At 46.9% G+C, this 4,650-nt stretch overlaps 1 pseudogene; it reads right to left on the bottom strand.

Annotated features, from left to right (window-relative positions):
* Positions 1 to 2,035: 2,035 nt before the first annotated feature.
* LOC135895590 (olfactory receptor 52R1-like) lies at positions 2,036 to 3,033 on the bottom strand (annotated as a pseudogene).
* Positions 3,034 to 4,650: the final 1,617 nt, after the last annotated feature.

The raw sequence follows: 4,650 nt of genomic DNA, 5'->3' as shown, positions 1-4,650 counted from the left end.
AACATTTTATAACTTCACATACAATGATCATGTTAGAGATGGAAAGAAGGAGCAGGAGGACCCAGAGGCGGATTGAGTCAACGGACTCCTTTATTGCAGTACTTGTTCCCCTCCACCCAATTGTTGAGTGAGCATCAGATTAATCACATCACATTCTTTTATCTAAGTTAATATGTAAATACACACATTTGCTACAACACTCCAAACCCTTATTTAGTAATATGAACGCCCATATAATGAATAGCGCATATAATGATAGCCTTATCATAAATATAATTATACCCTCCCCTCTTTACTGTTTACAGCATTAAGCATGTTGTGCAGGTGCTTTTACCTTAAACACATGTTTCTTTACAACAATTGTAACCACAACTTCTTGTAATCAGCAATTTACGGGGGGAGGAGCCATGACCCTGAACACATTTATGTAGCTGGGAAAAAGAAGGGAGAGGAGGGATAACACTACTTCACACAACAGGTATTCCTTAGACAACTACATTTCTAATGCAGCTGCAACACTTCTCTATCCTGAACAAGTAAAAAGGGGGAGGGTGGGTAACAAACTTTATGCATCAAGCCAGGGATATTGCTCACCTGTGCCATACTCCCCTATTAGCATAGTAACAGTTACCCAGGTCTTTACTTAACCTTTCCATGCCCCAACACTCCCCCACTCTCTTCAAAGAAGGGCCCAGGAACACCTCTTTCCCGCACAGTGGCTGGCGGGGCACTCAGCCTGGAGGCTCTGGCTCCAGTTAGCTCGATACGTTGGTCCACCAGTCATGCTACAGGGAGATAGGAAAGGCGGGGCATTGGAATGCGTATGCTGCAGAATTTACAACTATGGCTTACGGGGAGAGGCTAGGGCAGCACATGATTTTAAACATTCCATGAATGCAACTAATAATAAAATTAATACAAATAATACCCCTACAGCATAGGTAATCTGACTGAGAAGCGAGGAAGTGTTTATTAGGCCTGTTAAAAGGGCACAGGCTACATCAGTCCAGGTACAATCTGCAGGCGGTTTAGTTGCTAGTTGGAATGCATTCATTCCATGGAGGGCTTGGGCTTTTATGACCTGTGTTTGGCGTTGTTGACATGTTATCCATGTGGGTTCCGGTACAGCCTTAGTCCAGTTAAGTTTCTTAATATTATAAGTTCATTGATTGTTCAGAGAGAAATGGGCTATTGTCCAAACCACCTTAACCACTTGGTATGGAATCAGGGAGTTTACACTCTTTTGATTATTTAGAGCAATGGGTTTTACAGACTCATCTGTGCACTAAAGTTTGCATAGCAAAGAGCTCCCAGCCCAAACCAATGGTAGGCACCCTGCCTGGTACAGGGCCCCAACAGGGAGAAACAACGGGGAGCTGAAAACTAAGGAAAGAAGCCAGACAAAGGTCTCTGCCCTCAGGAATTTGTAGTTGAGCTTTAGGGCCCATAAGCTGTATAATGCACAGCCTTACCTGCCTGCCTCACAACTCTGCTCCCAAGCCTCAGCTATTCCTGTGTAGCTTCCTGGCTTCCCTCTCTGCTCCTGAGTGCCCCGTGGGCCCCAGACCTGGGTCCTTACTGCACTCACTGCAAGCTCCTTGCCAGGCTGTAGCAGATCCCATCCTAGCCCCGGAGCAGAGGGAGCCCAGTTGTGAGGGATGGACGCAGAGCTGATCCAGAAAGTGTAGGTGGAAGGGAATCGGAGAAGTGAGCAGGACCTTGGGGGAATCAGTGGTTCAGGGGTAAGGGACTTGGGGGAAAAGGGGAGGCAGGTCTCAGAGTCTTGAGGGAATGCCAAGAGAGGGAGCAGGAACCTTAGGCATTCACTTACCAGATATAAGAAAGTTGAAAAACCCTATGAGCTAATGAGATGTACCCAGACTGATTCCCCAGCTGACAATGCACAGTAAGGTCAGGAAAGGGTTTAGTGTCTCTCTGACTGTCTAGTCAGTGTTTCAGGGAAGAGGCCCAGCACCATGTCATCAGATAGCTCTTCAAGGACTTGCTCAGAGAGTCATAGCACCAGGAGAAAAAATTAGGCCCCTTTATGAGTAAAGAGCCGGAGCAGCCTGTCCCGGATCTGTTTGGTCCTCACCCCATAGATGATAGGGTTTAGCATGGGAGGCATCAAGAGGTACACGTTGGCAATGAGAACATGGAAATGCAGGGGCACATTCTGGTGAAACCGGAAAGTGAGAGACAAGAACAGACCTGGGATGTAAAAGACTAAGATGGCACAGAGGTGGGAGATGCAAGTCCCAAAAGTCTTGAGACGGGCATCGTTTGTGGGGAGGCAGAAGATGGCCCTGAGGATCTGGGTATAGGATATGACAATAAAAATCACATCCAGACCCATCACCCAGAACTGCACAAAGAGTCCGTAGTAACTACTGACACTGATGTCGGCACAGGCCAGCTTCACTACAGCTATGTGTGTGCAGTATGGCTGAGGGATGATGTTGGTTCTGCAATATGGCCACTGCCTCAACAGGAAGGGATAGGGCAATACGAGCATGCTGCCACGCAGCACTACGGCCAGGCCAATGTTAGCCACCACAGGGTTTGTCAGTGTGGTTGCATGTCTCAGGGGATCACAGATGGCCACGTAGCGATCCAAAGCCATAGCCACTAAGATACCAGACTCTATCACTAAGAAGCAGTGAAAGACATATAGCTGAGTGAGGCAGGCACTGAAATTGATCTCCCTAGAATTGAACCAGAAGATTGCCAGCATTTTGGCAGGATGGATGTAGACACAACCAGGTCGGTGATGGCCAGCATGTAGAGGAAATAGTACATGGGCCCATGGAGGCTCAGCTCCATCTTCACGATGAACAGGATGGTGAAGTTCCCCAAGATGGCTATGACGTACATGGTGCAGAAGGGGATGGAGATCCAGGCATGGGCTGCCTCCAGGCCAGGAATGCCCAGCAGGATGAAGGTGGAGGGGTTGGTAACGTCGGTTGTGTTGGAGTCTGACATGGAGTAGAGTAGAATATGTCGAATTCTGAGGCAGAACTGTGTCTCCTGCATGTACCGTACGTTTGACTGAATTCCTGTATGTGCCCAGAGTCAAGGGAGATGGTCACAGTACAAATGCCTGGATGGAGAGACAATATTAATATGAGACACTACATGCACTACTGGAGTCTGTTCTCATGGGTGAAGCAGACTGGTGGCTAATCACACACTGAAAAATTACATTGTTATTATTCAGAGATATTAATTATGAACAAATGACCCCACTAATGCCAATTCCATATTTTATTTTGCTCCTTGTATCAATAATGTGTTCTGATGTGGGAAACATTAATAGGCACCAGCAGGAAAAAATGAGTATGGCTCCTGGTTATCCATTATTGTTCCTTAATGCAATGAAAGCCAGGCTAGAAAGTGCATGCTGTAGGGAATTCCGCATTCACCCGGTGGCTCAAAATCTGAGTGTAGTCAAAAAGCAAACCTTTGCCAAGACATGTGGCGGGAGGCACATCCCAACTAGAATAGACCTCAGGGAAAAGATCACAGTGTCATTTAGTTCAGTTCCCTGGAAACACCTCCTGATTTGCCACCCCAAGCACGGCAGGCAGGCGGCTTTCGGCGGCGCGCCTGCGGGAGGTCCCCGGTCCTGCGGATTTGGTGGCATGCCTGCAGGAGCTCTCGCAGTGCCGCGCCATTGGCGTACCCGCCGCCGAATTGCCGCCGAAGCCGTGGGACCGGTGGGCCTCCCACAAGTGTACTGCCAAAAGCCACCTGCCAGCTGCCCTCACAGCAACCGACAGGCCGCCCCCCGTGGCTTGCCGCCCCAGGCACGCACTTGCTGCGCTGGTGCCTTGAGCCACCCCTGCTGATTTGCAACAGTGGCCAAAACAAAGACAATCTTGGGATACATTAGGAATGGGATGGAGAATAACGTGCTCTGAACATGCTCTCAGTTTTCGTCACCCAGTGTCCATAAAGGATACAGCTGATATAAAAGGGGTTTCTGAGAGATGCTATCAGAATGGGGTAGCCTGTCCTTTGTGTACAGAATGAGAAATCAAGAACTGTTTAGTTTAGAGGAGAGCCAAAGAAGGGAGATATGATAGAGGAGAGGACAATAAAAAATTGAAATTTTTACACTGAAATGGACAAAGAGAGAAAGTTCCCTATTGGTAATATCTATAGACACTTTGTGCTTCAAAAGGGCTAATTCCAGAAAACTGAGGCAAATTATCAGCAGAATTGATTGGGAGGAAAAATTTAGACAGAAAAATGTGAATGAAAATTGGGAGTTGTTTAAGAAGAATTTATTAGATAGAAAGCAGAAATTGGGTGGGGTAGTAATATATTATAAAATGGGAAAAGGGAAAATAGAAAGGAAATAATACAAATTTGAAGTTATGAATTTGTAATAGGTAAAGCAATCAGAGAACAGCCACCAAGAGGGACTTTATAGCTGGCTGGGTGTCCATAAAAGGAAGCTCCCCCCCCCCCTTCATTTATCACAGATACATAAACAGGGGGTTGGTGAGTTGGAGCAGTGGAAGGATTTTACCTCTGCACATGGCATTGGTGAAAACTGACTGTCCAGACCGGGGTTCATATGTATAAAAGGATGTTGAAAAATTGGAAAAGGTGCAGGAAAGAGCCACATAAAATATTTGAAGGTGC

The sequence above is a fragment of the Emys orbicularis genome, chromosome 1, assembly GCF_028017835.1.
Source record: "Emys orbicularis isolate rEmyOrb1 chromosome 1, rEmyOrb1.hap1, whole genome shotgun sequence".
Lineage (NCBI taxonomy): Eukaryota > Metazoa > Chordata > Testudines > Emydidae > Emys > Emys orbicularis.
Note: the sequence above shows the minus strand (reverse complement) of the source record. Positions and strands in the feature narration are given on the sequence as shown.